This window comes from Mauremys reevesii, linkage group 11 (genome assembly GCF_016161935.1).
Source record: "Mauremys reevesii isolate NIE-2019 linkage group 11, ASM1616193v1, whole genome shotgun sequence".
NCBI lineage: Eukaryota > Metazoa > Chordata > Testudines > Geoemydidae > Mauremys > Mauremys reevesii.
The window spans coordinates 72,127,312-72,142,945 of NC_052633.1; positions in this window are offsets into that span (position 1 = coordinate 72,127,312).

Sequence of the window (15,634 nt, forward strand, 5' to 3'; positions counted from 1 at the left end):
GGCTATGTCGGCAAGAGAAGCCATCCCATCAACATGGCGCTGTCTACACCAGGGGTTAGGTCGGGTAACTACATCGCTCACGGAAGGGGAAGTCTGAACCTGACACAAAGTGCAACAGGGAGTCAGTGAAGTGGCGTGTGATGTGGGCAAAGCAAAGGATGTGAAGGCAGGCTGGAGTGAGAAGAGGTTAATACCTGAGGCAGTAGAAGGCCAGATCACTGGCAAGGGATGGAGCAATTGGGAGGGAGCGCTCTGGAGAGGTAAAGGAAGAAGGCAGGGTTTGGTCACAGCCTGGATGTAGGGGGAGAATCATAGAATATCAGGGTTGGAAGGGACCTCAGGAGGTATCTAGTCCAACCCCCTGCTCAAAGCAGGACCAATCCCCAACTAAATCATCCCAGCCAGGGTTGTGTTAAGCCTGACCTTAAAAACCTCTAAGGAAGGAGATTCCACCACCTCCCTAGGAAACCCATTCCAGTGCTTCACCACCCTCCTAGTGAAAAAGATTTTCATAATATCCAACCTAAACCTCCCCCACTGCAACTTAAGACCATTATTCCTTGTTCTGTTATCTGGTACCACTGAGAATGGGAGGGCAGAGGCAAAGATGACCCCAAGGTTGTGTTCTTGGGCTTGGAGGAGGATGGGGGTGTTATCCACAGCAATGAAGACTGAGAATGGAGATGGCGGGGACCACAAGGGATGAGAGGAAAGATCAGGACTCTCCTCTCATCACACTGTAATACCCGCGTGACTCCACTGATGTCAATGGGGTTACCCAGATATAAGCGAGAGGATGATCAGGTTTAAGCCATGTTGGCTAATAAAGTTCTCTCATTGTAAAATGAACTGCAATTTTGTCTGCTCAGCATGTGTCCTGCATATTTGCATAACAATATATATGGAATAATACTGTAGGGCTGCTGTCACCTACGGTCCCTTACGAAAACGAGATGTGCATCCCATAGCCTACACCAGGGAGCCAACATTTTAAAATAAATAAATGAGAAATATTATTTAGAGCTGCCTGCTGAGGGCTCTAGTCACCTTAATTTCAGTTGAGTTGTGATTTATGGTTAAAGGTTTTATGCTGAAAAATAGAACAACCAAACCCTCATTCTTAGACATTGTCAAGGATACAGCTCTGCAGACATCTCTCAGCTGGCACGGCAATTTGTCATTCTTATTAATTTTCAAAGCCTTCGACAACTAATTGCAACTAACTGCTATTGTTGATCTCTAATATTTATAAAGAATTGCATCCTGCTGCTTTTCAAATTATTGCTTGACACCTGCAATTAGAAAGTGACACACCATAGAAAACTGTATTTCACTGAACCAAAAGTCAAATTTTGCAAAGTGAATTGAGAGTTTTAAAATAGATGTGATTAAATACCTACACTGGGTGAAAGTATACCCCGTACTAAAGGCTCTTCAATCTAGTGACGCAAAACTTAAAGAACCAGTGGCTGGAAGTTAAATCCAGGCAAATTCAAATGAAAAATAAGGCACAAGGGTTGGGGGTTCCCCTGGGAGGGGAGACCCAGAGCGAGGGGGTACTGTGATGAGCAGAACCCCTGGGCAAAGGGCACCGGGGTCTGGTAGAAACACAGGGGCCAGCGGCAGCTAAGCCACCGGCCTGCAGAGGGCGCTCTGGGCTGGAAAGAGCTAATTCCCGAGACGACCAGCAGGAGGCACCGTGCCAGTGAGTCGTTGCCCTGCCACAGCCCCTTTAAAATCTATGAAGTTTAGCACAGTATATCACAGACCTTTTATCGTTTTCTTCTTCGGTTACTTCTTTTAGTATAAATTACCTGGTTACTGGTAGCTGATTGGCTAACCTAAGCTATGGGTCTGTGCTACCAGCCTTTCAGTCTGTGGTTAACCAGTCTGTGGTCACTGAAATGGTGACCACAGCCAAAATCATTTCCAGGGGGCCACATGCAGTATCTATAGAAAGCTGAACAGGAGCTTGTTCCTGGCTGTGTTCAACTTCCAAATTCCCCGGAGCAGAAGTCTAAAGATTCTACTTGAAATCTACCCCTCAGACCCAGGCCCTTCTGGTGGTAGGTGGGTACAGTGGAGGTGGAAGGGAGGAGAGGGAGACCTTCTTTCAGCCTCATATCACAGTTTTCCATCTAAAACAGCGCCAATTTCACTGGGGGTTGGGAAGATGGAAATATTCTACGTGATACCATAAAAAAAAGTCTGATCTTTGGCCTTGGCATTAATTATTATTGCTGCTATTATTATCAAAGAGAGAGCTAGTGCACTAACTTTGTATGGCACTTCACAGAGATTAGAAAGACATGGGCCTGAAGAATCCATACTCACCAAAGAACAAACTGATAACAGGCTCAGGAGGTGGGTAATTAATGTAAACCAGCTCTATCAAGTGAATCAGTTCTGCAGTAAAACCAACTGTCCTAGCTACCATCCCGCCACCCATTCCCCCTTCAAGTCCCCTCCTCAAAATGCACTTCCTCCAGGACACGTACAAATCCTAGTGCTTACCTCATACAATCGTTCATTTAAAAAAACCACACACACACACACAAAATAAAAACAAGCAATTAACAAGGCACATACCAAACTCCTCCACTCAGTCTCTTGCGCTTTGTTGTATTCCACCTCCCATCCTTTGTCTATATGTTGCCTGTTTGGGGTTCAATCCTGAAAGCACTAAGGAACATGGCCCTATGGGACTACTCACAGTAGTAAGCATTACACTTAGTAGTAAGAGTCTGCAGGACTGGATCTCTAATTGTAAACTCCTTGGGACAGGACATGTGTTCCCTTATGTGGCTATAAAGTGACTAGCACACATTTCGTGCTATAGAAATAATAATGAATAACGTGTCTGGCATGGGAACCCTGCAGAATTTTTTTAAAAGATAGTTTAAGTCCTGGATGGTGAGTGCAGGAGACCTAACCTTTGCTGAGGTGCTTTGGTCATTCTTCCCCCAGAAGCAGAGAGACGAGGTGGGTGAGGTAATATCTTTTATTGAACCAACTTTTGTTGGTGAGAGAGACAAGCTTCTGAGCTTGCGCCGAGCTCTTCCGCAGGTCTGAGAAATGTACTCTGAGAATCACAGCTAAATACAAGGTGGAACAGATAGTTTAGCATAAGCAGTTCACTCATTTTCAAGGTGAGGTGGCCTGTTAACACCCCTCCAGTCACTGAAGGGAGGAGGAGGAGGAGGAGAAAAAAAAATTGGAGGGGCCAGCCCAGCTACAGCATCACTACATATGCCCAGAATTAGTCACTTTAAAGAATGTGGCAAATCTCATGCAGTCTTCTCTTCTGTACTTTGGAGCACCTGGCTCTTAATTTCACAACAGTCCATCTTTGTTTGTATAGATTTGTACATCTTGTGGCCAGAAGGGACCATGAGATCATCTAGTCTGATTTCCTGCATAATACAGGCCAGAGAATTTTACCAGTTACTTCTGTATTGAGCCCACTACCTTGTGTTTGACTAAAACAAATCTTCCCGAAAGACAGACAGTTTTCTTCACGAGAGGGAGAATCTACCACTCCCCTTAGTAGTTTGTTCCTTGAGGTTAAATATTAGTGCCTTATTTCTCATTTAAATGGGTATGGCTTTGCCTTCCACCCACTGGTTCTTGTGTTGCCTTTCGCTGCTAGATTAAAGAGCCATTTGGTACCCAGTGTTTTCTGCCGGTGGAGGTACTTATACACAGTAATAAATCCTCTTTTTGATAAGTGTCTCCAGTGTCTCACTATACAGCTTTTTTTTTTCCAGCCCTCAGATCATTTTTATGGCTCTTCCCTGCATCATCTCCAAGTTTTTGACAGAATTTGGACTTAATGTGACTTACCTTTTCTTAATTCACCTTGTTACTCCTCGCTACATCTTCCTTGAGCCATAATAAACAATTTCTCTCCTGCATTGGTATTTATACCCTTAAATGGATGGTTTTCATATCCTCCCTTGGGGCCTGAACCTGTAAACACTCAATACCATGCACAGTGCTTGCATTAGGTGTTGCCCCATTGACTTCCAGGAGTAAGCTCTACTGTCAGTAGGGTTGGCAGGAACACGCTCTTTGGGTTTGAGCCTGCTCCCAATGGGTATGTCTACACCGCAGCTGGGAGTAAGCCTCACAGCCCTGGTAATCTGGACTCATGCTAGTTTAGCTCAAGATAACACACTAAAAAATAGCAGTGTGGACGTTGCCGTTCCAGCTGAGCCTTGGGCTAGCCACCTGAGCTCAGACCGGGGAGCTGGGTGAGTTTGAGAGCCTGAGCTGCCTGCCAAGCCCAATGTCCACAGTAAAAACAATGAGGAATCCTTCTGGCACCTTAGAGACTTAGGGTATGTCTACACTTACCATTTAAAGCACAAAAAGTCCCTTTTTTGTGCTAAAACCGCAGGAGCGTCTACACTTGTTAATGACTTTTTGCGGTAAAACTCAGAAGTTTCACCGCAAAAAGAAAACCACCTTCATGGGAGGCATACAGCTCTTACCGCTGTTTGTTTTTTTGCACTGCTGTGAAAGTGAAGACGTGTTCTAGCAGACACCTTTTGGCATCCGCAGGATATCCCACAGTTCCAAAAGCGACTGCTCTGGCCAGCATATCCGCAGCTCTGACGCGCACGGACGGCCGCCCTTCCCCGTGTAAGCCCCGGGAAGTTTGAAGCTCCCTTTCCCTTTGTTTGTAGATGTGGCAGGGAAAGCAGCCAGACAGCAGGAAGTTTTTTTAAAAATGCCATGGAAGAAACAAGGAAGTAACGGGGCTCCTGAGACATGAAGCAGGGAGGCACGGGGCACTGAGCAGGGACCCAGAATGCCTTCCACTCACCCCACCCCCCTTCCCCACAAGACCTATCGAGAGAGCTGCACTGTGGGGTAGCTGACCTACAAAGCTGCTCTCATCGGGTATAAACACTCTCTGACGCCAGAGGAACTGAGTGAGTACCCAAAGCAGCACTTTTCTTTCACCAGTTCCCTATCACCAGTGAAACTTATAGCGCAAAAACCCTGTAAGGGTAGACATATCCTTAGGCCTTGTCTACAGTACCAAGTTCTGTCACCAAAAACTGCCTTTTGACGACAAAACAGCAAGAGCGCACACACTACCATGGGACTTTTGTCACAAAAAACGCCCTATGAGAGACTTTTCTCTTTTCCCCTCCCTTTATTGTCCACAAAGAATCAGTGTAGACACTGCTGATTGTTTTGTCGACAGAACTGGCTTCCGCCAGTATCCCACAATGCCTGCCCTGATTGCTCTGCTCAGTGTTTTGATCTCTGCTGCCCCGCAGGCATGCACCCCTCCCCTTGCAAAGCTCCGGGAAGTATCTGTGTGCTGCTCCCTTTGGGGAACAAAGAGTAAATCACTGGAGTGCTCCGGTTCTGTCCAGCACTAGGGACCAAGCAGCAGGCAGACTGCCGCTGCAGGGGGAGGGGGACAGGCTGTCCTTCCTCAGCACAGAGAGCTCACAGAGCTGCTCATGATGCTGCTTTCTGCAGCTGAGGGGGCTGTGGGAGAACTCGGAGAGAATCCCAAGATGCGCTCGTCCTTCCCACAACACTGCACTGTGGGATACATCCCCACGGTGCATTGCTCACCCTGTCAATGATGGTGTCCTCACTGTGTACATGATCTGTCGACAGAGGGAGCAAGCGTGAACCCCCTTTGGCAATTTTTGTTTTGTCAACTTTTGGGTGTCGACCTAAGTTTTGTCAACTAAACTTGGTGGTGTGGACAAGCCCTAACAAATTTATTTGGGCATAAGCTTCCATGGGCGATAACCCACGTCATCCGATGCATGGAGTGGAAAATCCAGTAGGCAGGTATATGCCCAAATAAAAGCTTATGCCCAAATAAATGTGTGAGTCTCTAAGGTGCCACAAGGACTCCTCGTTGATTGTTTTTGCTGCTACAGACTAACACGGCTGCCCCTCTGAAACAATGTCCACAGTGCTATTTTCAGCGAGTTAGCACAAGTCTGGCTACCCGGGCTGGGAGGCTTGCGCCCAGCTGCAGCATAGGCATATCTCCATTGAGGTCAATGGCAAAACTCCCATTGATTTCAGTGGAGCAGGATCAAGCCCTGAGGCACCATTTAGGCAGCCTCGGCATAGCTAGCTCTTTTACTACAGAAGGGGTGTGGGATGGAGGCTTGAGCGTATATACAGCAGAGAGTCTGAGCTGAGATCCTTCCCCGGTGAGTCAATGGCAAAATGCCTGTTGACTTCAGCAGGGCGGAATTTCATCCCTGAATTTTATGCCAGCTTAATTATTGACTAGCTGTTGGGCTGCAGATAAATCCATTCACCTCAGCACCTCTGTCTGCAAAATGGGGATAATAATGCTATGACCCTGCCTCATAGGGATGTTATGAAGATTAATTAGTGAATGTTTGTACGGTGCTTTGAACATGGCACAGGAGTTACCCTTAAAGCACTCCAGTTGCACCTTATATGAGGTTATCTCAGTATTTGCCATATCAAGAACCGGAATTAGCTAAGGCAACTGAAAAGTTTTAAGGGTCATCACTGGAAGCGGGGGCTATTCTGGATCTTTCCTCATATGGTTAACACATTTTGTTCCTATTTTCTGCTTTCCCTCCACATGATTTCTGTTATTTCTGCTGTTGCAGTAACTGGAATAAAATACAGTATTCCAGGTATGGCCCCTTGAAGCCATTTTACAGAGAATCTCTCAGCAATGCCTCTGCTCTGCAATGCCTCTGAACGTGTTGCCCATAGTTGCAACAGCGTTTTATTTTTTGTGACCTAGCAAAGCACCTAAACACATGGTCAAATTTAAGCATGTTAGTAATAATACCCTTCCTATTCAGTAAAACACTTCAGCACATGCTTAATTCATCCACATACATGACCCGTTATCACATGGGAATAAAGCACACACTTAAAATTAATCATGTGAATAAGTGCATTGCTGAATCAGGGCCATACTGCATGGTATCCTTATAAATAGCACTGCAGCATTCTACAGTAATGATCCAAAGTACGACAGCTGATAATAAAGATGCTGCAATGGTTCTGGCTATCAGTGTAGAATACAGGAGTATATTTTTATAAGGCCACTCATCTAAAATCATGGATTGTCTCAGGGTAGATAGCACAATCTTTAAAAAGTTGGTTCCTTTTACAGGTTTTCTTTTCTTAAAAAAAACAAAACAACCCACCCTAAACCCCAAATTTTAAGGGACAGCATCAATTTAAAATCACATCTCGCTGAACATGTTTTGTATACTCTTATTATAAGTAATGTCTAAAACCACTAAAACTTATTAGAAAGGAAAAAAACTTTTTTTTCTGTTCGTTTAATTTGTGTATTCGACAACATTTTGTGTCTGGGGAGTGTCACAGTTTCCTTACTATGAGAGTCTGAAGCTGCAAACACACAGGAGAGTAACTTTACTCACAAATAGCCCCATTGAAGTCAGTGTGACTACTCATGTGACTAAGACTTGATGTTGCAATATGGGGTCAAAGGTTGAATATGGAGCTCATTTATAATCAGGCCCTCAGCTGGTTTCCCCTGTAGTTTGGATGAATCATTCACACAAACCACAGGGCAAAGAAAAACATTTAAAAAACAGGCAAACATGATGGTAAAACCACAAATACGGGCAGGGGGTACCTGAAACCATTTGTTTTTAACTGACTAGATTTCGAGTTGGTGTCTCTTTAGGTCCCAATCCAGCAAAACACTTAAGTATGTGCTTAATTTTAAGCACATGAGTAGTCTCATTAAAGTCATTGAGACGACTCACCTGTTTAAAGTTAAGCATGTGGTTAAGTGCTTTGCTAGACTGAGGTCTGTATCATCATCTATATTCTGTACAAAGCAACAAAGAGGTGCCACAGGACTCTGTCACTTTTTACAGATCCAGACTAACACGGCTCCCCCTCTGACACTTGACATCTATATTCTGCAATCCTCAAACAATTTTATTTCCTTCATTACACAAACTATTTTTGTATTTCTCTTTTTGGGTATGTGCAAAGTTTGTCCTGGGCACAAGATATTGTTTTCTAGTTTGAACTGCTTCAAAACATCTTATTTTTAAATAGTGATCTCAGACACACACCCAAGTGACATATCTTTATCTTTTCTGGCTTCAAGTTTTTGATTACAGCTTGCTACATTTTGAGCTCCAAACGGTGAGAATGAAAATGTAGCTTTTTTCCCCTGTGGTGGCAAAAGTCTGTGTAAAACCCTTGTATTAAAAAAAAAAAAAGACAATGGTAGTGGTTGCTAACATTCACACTCTTGGAATGGTGACATTCCCTGCTGTAGTTGAGATTAATACACAGTAGTGCTGAGATATCTGTATTGTTTCACTGAACAAAGATGTCTGGCTTTGTTCTCTCTCTCGCTCTCTCTCTCTCTCTATATATACACACACACACACATATATACACACACAGATTTTTAAAGTTACAGGTTGTTAAATAAAGATGGTTATTCGTATATAATCATTAGAATTTTTAAAATGCAAACATTCATACTGAATATTATTCTCAAGGAATAATTCACCCAGCTCTAAAAATCAGTCATGAAGTTTAAAAACACTTAAATCAAACATACTCAGTGATGTCACTATAGAGATGGGCTTAAGCCCTAATATTTGCATTTGGACCTGTGTCTGGGTTTCAGATTTCTGCAAAGTTGAAGGGTGTTCAGATCTGGAGTGTTGGTTGAAGTCCATATCTAGCCATAACATTGTAAGAGAATGGGCCAAATTCCTCTCTGGTTTAACTCCATTGTCTTACTTATGTTACACCATGAATCTAGCTCAATAAAACCAACATCTAGGAAACAAACAAACTTGGAGTCTATATCATACATTAAGTACTAAAACCAAATTAAATCCTGATTCCAAGTTTGTTTTAAACAGACTCCAATAGTGGTTATGTGTTCCACCTGGTCTATAGTGACCCTCCTCAGATAGTGCATTTTTCCTGGACAATATCCAGTATGGATTGGCCATATTGAGTCTTACCCTTCCCTTCAGCCTTGGATGGTTATTTCTTTCAGGCAAAGAGGATGTCTGCTTCCCCCTTATCTGGTTTATTTTAACATTCCTTTCTAATCCAGTTTGGCGGGGGAGGAGGTAGCATTTCACAATAACCCATTGGCCCTTATCTTTCCAGAGATTATTCCTTGGCTGGCAGCATTCCTGAGAAGAATTATGTGGTGTCAGTCAGACACCTCATTAGCATCTCAAACTTTTGGAAGGAATTTTCATTACATTTCTGATCCTAGCTAAAAAGTGATGTCATAACCCATCCATTCATGTCTTGGAGCCTAGATTCAATAGCATGTCACTGATGTACATTTTTTGCTCCTTATCCTTAATTAACTTCACAGCTATCAGGAAAGCACCAGCCACCCCACACTGCATGACTCCCCCTCTTTAGCTCTGAAGTTTTAAGTGCAAGACTTATTTGTACCATTTGAAAAAGGGATAGTGCCCTAATTTCCCATAGAAACTAAACATGGGGAAAGTATATCAGGTTATCCAATCCATCCCATGGCCACTGCAGGATTCTTCCCTATTTTCTAGTTCTTTGTCCAGCAAGGAGTGATGGACTCACAATGGACAGTTTCTCTGGGAAGACAAGCAGCCACATTCTACACACCCTGAAGCCTCTTAATTGCTTCCACCTTCAGCCTTAGCAACAGTGAATTACCGTAATCCATAGCCAGAGAGTTTAAGGCCAGGAGGACTGCCGGATCACCGAGATCATCCACTCTGGTTGGTGACAGCTTTAGCGTCATTGGCATCTTGTTGGTAGTGGATCCTCTGATATCTCACTACTTGTCTGATGTCGATGTTGAAGAGGAGGGGAGTACAGCATGTATCCTTGCAGGTCTCTGGAGGTGAGGGCCTATCAGGAAAAGGAAAGGTTGCCCATTGCCACTCTGTGGGTTCTGATGGAGAAGAATGATTGGAGCCAATGGAATGCTGTGCTGTCTATTCCAGCTATTTCATGCAGGCAGGACTTTTATACCCTGTGATCCACTGGGTCAGATGATGCTGAGAGGTTAAGTAGTACAAGCAGTGAAATATGTCCTGTACTGATTGCCATGAGGAGGTTATCCAGCAGTACTACAAGGGCTCACTCTGTGTTACTTCCCTCTCTGAAGTTTGATTGTGAAGCAACCAGGATGTCAGCAGGGATCATAAGTTTTTGGAGCTTAGTTTTAACCACTTTCTAAATGATTTTTAAGCATTTTGTTATTTATTATTAATTATTGTTGTTGTTGTTGTTGTTGTTATGCACAGGATTGGGAAGTTGGAGATCGGGGAATAGCTGGAGAGATTTTCCAGCTAGAGTGTTGGTTTCTGAGAGTGGGACTCCTGTGCTTTACAGGGAGGTTGGCAGGTTCGCGTTTCTGAAGGAAGCACTGATACGCAGATGCTGCTCACAAATGAATTGGCTTTTTTCACATACTACATCGTTTTCCAAATTGAGTCTCATTTTATTATTTTGTGGCCATATTTCTAACCTCGCTAGAGCCTTTCATTCTGTGTGTCCATCCTTGCTGCTGTTCTTAACACGTCCTCATTTAGTATTGTCTGCAAATGTTAACTCCCTCTTCCAGCTCATTATGAAAAAATGGTGAATAAAACTGGGCCTATCACAGAAAACCTTGACACTAGAAGGCTCATTTTCAAACCCTTCTCCAGTTCCCCTTTCACTTTGATTTTCCTAGTCAAGATGGCTCTGACAACAAAGAATCAAGTAAACAGATACTAGGACCAGCTAACATACATCCACGTGTTCCAAAATGAATGAATAGGAAAATTAATGAGTCTTTTCAAGAATTCACTAATTCATGATTCATTCATAAGATATGGAAAAAGGGAAAACATAATTCCATTGAGCCCTTGTAAAATTCTACTCATTCACTCATCCAGGGCAAGCAATTTTTTAGATTGGCAAATAAAGCATCATGGGGTTTTTTTCATTAGCATCAATCATCCTGGCAAAGGGCAGGTAAGCAACTCTTGTGCTTGGTCTGGTACATTTTCATGACAGTTTTGGGAGGCTGTTTCCACTATTAATGCTATTAATTATGTATTTATTAGTAGTATAAAGAGGGAGTACAAGTCAAGAGACAAACAATGTAGTCTAGTGGCTTGTGCCCTGGAGTGGAACTCAGGAGATCTGGATTCTAGTCCCAGGTCTGCCCCTAGCCTGCTGGGTGACCTTGGGCAAGTCGCTTCATTTTACATGCCTCGGTTTCCCCATCTGTAAAATGGTGATAATGATACTGAGCTTCTGGGCCTGCCCTGCCTCTGTGTAGTAAAGGAGAGGGGAGGGGAGGGGGGGGGGCCACCACCCTGTAAAAAAAAAAAGCTCAGCAAAACGCAAACAATAGAGTTAACAGAGACTTAGCCTGGAAAAGAAGGAAAAAGAAGGGAAAAGAAATCAGACGCTGGTGGTGGTGGTGTGTGAAAGCCGCGAGCCGATCAAGCCTTTCTTTCTTCAGAGGCCCAGCCACCAGCACACACACATGGGGACCATGTAACGAGTCAAAAAAAAATATATATACCTGGAACCAGCTAGAGCGAATGGCCCAGGATAGAAGACTATGGAGATCTGTTGTTGGCGGCCCATACCCCGGTTGGGGTGACGGGCATGAAAAAAAAAAAAAATGATACTGAGCTCCTTGTAAAGTGCTTTGAGATCTACTGATGAAAAATGCTTGGTGTTATTATTATAATAGAGTGCAACCAGGTTATAAATATCAATTATGTGGCAAGCCACTATATATGTGATCTATCTATATTCATGGATGTCTAGTGCATGTGTTGTACAATGTACCCTCTGCCCCCGCAGCAGGAGGTCTCAGCACTGACTGAGCTGGGAGCATGTAGCCGGCAAGCAGAGAGGAGGTTTCTGGACTGTAATCCTATTCTATGTTCTTTACAGAATAAAGCCTTGTTCCTGGTGGTTTGTCTGAGTGGGTCTGACACACAATCCAGAGCGCACAAAGGAGACTCAGACCCAGTTTCCCAAAGTTGTGTAAAGTCGCAAGGCAGACTTCCCCAATCTTGAACAACCTCATACTGGGCCAGTGAACAGGAGAGGGGGTATCTAGGCAGCAATAGAACAGTTAAGAAAAGTGTCAGTTGTTTAGGAATGGACCATGTCTCTGCTCTTCTCCATAGATTTGTTTGGAGAAGGAACCATCTTGCTAGCTCTTCTTCTGTAGTAGGCTGACCAGGACCAGATAGCAAGTGTCGAACATTGGGACAGGAGGTGGGGGGTAATAGGTGCCTATGTGAGAAAAAGACCCCAAAATCGAGACTGTCCCTATAAAATCGGGACATCTGGTCACCCTATTCTGTAGCCACGGGATAGACCTGGTCAAAAAGATGTGTCTTGTATTGTATTATAAAAGACGTGAGATGCTAGTTCTTCCCAGTTTCCAATGGTGGGAGAACACCTGGACAACTGGAAAGTTATCCTGGCTTCTGGTAGGGGCAGTCATGGTTAAGACAAAGATCAGTCAATGGGGCTCTGTCCATTGACTTCAAAGGGCATTGGATTGAGGCCTCAAAAACCAGCTGGAGTTCTGTGTTCATATCACTGGCATGACAGATAAGTGAAAATCAGCAGATATTGTTGTAATGATGCTGGCTTTGGTGGGACCCAAATGAGGGAGTCAGTTGAGGACAAATTGCTTAAAGCAGGGCAGGTACAGCCCAAGGCTGGGGTTTTTCCCAAGGCAAACCAAACAACCAGACAGAGAGGACTTTGGTTTTACCCCACTGGCTAACCACAAGTCACACGAGCAATTCCCTTAGACACTCCAGTTTCCCAGTATCGCCAGCAGTGCCACTCGTTATGGGGATGAATGGTTATGAAAAACAATGTCCCACTAAAAGAAAAAGGGATCTCCTGGTCCCAAAGGACCAAGCCCCAGACCCAGGTCAACATATACAAGATCTTACCCACAAATCACGTTGTTACCAATCCTTTAGAATCTAAAATCTAAAGGTTTATTTATAAAAGGAAAAAGATACAGATGAGAGCTAGAATTGGTTAAATAGAAACAATTACATACAGTAATGGCAAAGTTCTTAGTTCAGGCTTGTAGCAGTAATGGAATAAACTGCAGGTTCAAATTAAGTCTCTGGAGTACATCCCTCGCTGGGATGGGTCATTTAGTCCTTTGTTCAAAGTTTAACAGTGTAGCAAAGTCCCTCCAGAGGCAAGAAGCAGGACTGAAGACAAGATGGAGATGAGGCAACAGCCTTTTATAATCTCTTCCAGGTGTAAGAACACCTCTTTTTTCTTACTGTGGAAAATTACAGCAAAATGGAGTTTGGAGTCACATGGGCAAGTCACATGTCCATGCATGACTCAGTTTGCAGACCGATGCAATTGTTCACGTTAGTTTGAAGGTTTCCAGGAAAACTCAGATGTGGATTGGCGTCTCCCAAAATCCACTATCAGTTAAGTGTTTCTTGATTGAGCACTTAATTTGCAGAATCAAAATACATTGATATACAAGTTCACAGCCAATATTCATAACTTTAACTACAAAAATGATACACACACACAGATAGCATAATCATAATTAGCAAATCATAACCTTTCCATAGACACCTTACACGACAACCTTTGTACAATATTTGCTGCAAATATATGACAATAGTCGCAACCATGCTTTATATGGTCACTGGTTATGCCAGTAACGTCACAATTGTATATTTAGAATTTCTTTAGAGCAATTGATAAGGTTTCACGTCAGAGATGTCCAGCCCAGGTAAGGAAGTATGGATGTTCATAGCAGGTCCTGCTGGTATTCTGTCATCTCTTCTTTCCTTTACAGGACACTCATAGCTTCATTTTACTTGCTCGGTGACAGAGCAGCAGATGAGCACTTCCTTGGATTTACTCATTATTCAGAACTAGCTAACAAATTGATTTTGTGATTAATTTTTTGGGGCAACTTTTTGGTTTGATTGTGAGCAGTTCTTTGCAAGAGTTCCATATGCATCGTTTACTATGCGAGATGTGTCAGCTAGTTGTGGTTGCTCAGATGAGTCATGTGGTATTGTTTCTATTTCCTAATTGGAGAAGTGCATAAGCCCTTTCAGCACAAATACTTGCATGTCTATATTTAACATCTGGTTTCTGCATAAATGCTTACATGTGACTTTGAAATTCTCATTGGATGAACACTGTGTCAGCACAACTCAAGTGAATGAGCATTCATGGAGCGCAAACACAACAGAGGCACAAGTAAATTTTCCATGACTTCAAGTGAACATGTGTTTATAAAGCACCTGGTCCATAACTAGGGCTGTTAGGCACTACAGTAATACAAATAATAAACAATTATAATAAGGCAGCTTTTTGCGGTATTTACTGAGCTCTAACTAGAAACTTTGATCTCATACTTCAGCATCCAGAATTCTCAAGAAAGAGACCTTGGAGTCATTGTGGATAGTTCTCTGAAAACATCCACTCGATGTGCAGCGGCAGTCAAAAAAGTGAACAGAATGCTGGGAATTATTAAGGAAGGGATAGATAATAGGACAGAAAATATCATGTTGCCTCTATATAAATCTACGGTACGCCCACATCTTGAATACTGTGTGCAGATGTGGTCGCTCCATCGCAAAAAAAATATATTGGAATTGGAAAAGGTCTAGAAAAAGGCAACAAAAATTATGAGGGATATGGAACGGCTTCCGTATGAGGAGAGATTAATAAGACTGGGACTTTTCAGCTTGGAAAAGAGATGGCTAAGGGCAGTGGCGGATTAACAAATTTGGCGCCCCTACGCCCTCAAAAAATCCCCCCCCCGCCAGCTCACCTCTGCTCCCCCGTGGTAAGCCTGGGAGGGAGGGGGGAGAAGGGGAGTTGTGGTGCGCTTGAGGGATGGCAGCAGTGGCGTGGAGGTGAGCTGGGGCAGAGAGCGGTTCCCTGCCCACCCCCGACTCACTCCCTGCGCCCGTGGGCCCCAGCTCACCTCTGCTCTGCCTCCTCCAAGCACACCGCTACTCGCTTCTCCCTCCCTACCAGCGCTTTCGCGCGGCTAGCCTGGGAGGGAGGGGAGAGAAGGGAAGCGCGGCGCACCTGGGGAAGGAGGCGGGCCAGGGATTTGGGGAAGGGGCAGAGTTGGGGAGGGGTCACAAGCAAATTTGCCACCCCTGCAAATTTGCCACCCTAGGCCTAGGCCTTGTTGGCCTAGGCGATAATACACTGCTGGCTAAGGGGAGATATGATTGAGGTCTATAAAATCATGACTGATGTAGATAAAGTAGATAAGGAAGTGTTGTTTACTACTTCTCATAACACAAGAACTAGGGGTCACCGAATTAAATTAATAGGCAGCAGGTTTAAAACAAACAAAAGAAAGTATTTATTCTACACAACACACAGTCAACCTGTGGAACTCCTTGCCAGTGGATGTTGTGAAGTCCAAGACCATAACAGGGTTCAAAAAAGTACTAGATAAATTCACGGAGGATAGGTCCATCAGTGGCTATTAGCCAGGATGGGCAGGGATGGTGTCCCTAGTCTCTGTTTGCCAGAAGCTGAGAATGAGCAACAAGGGATTGATCACTTGGTGATTCCCTGTTCTGTTCATTCCCTCTGG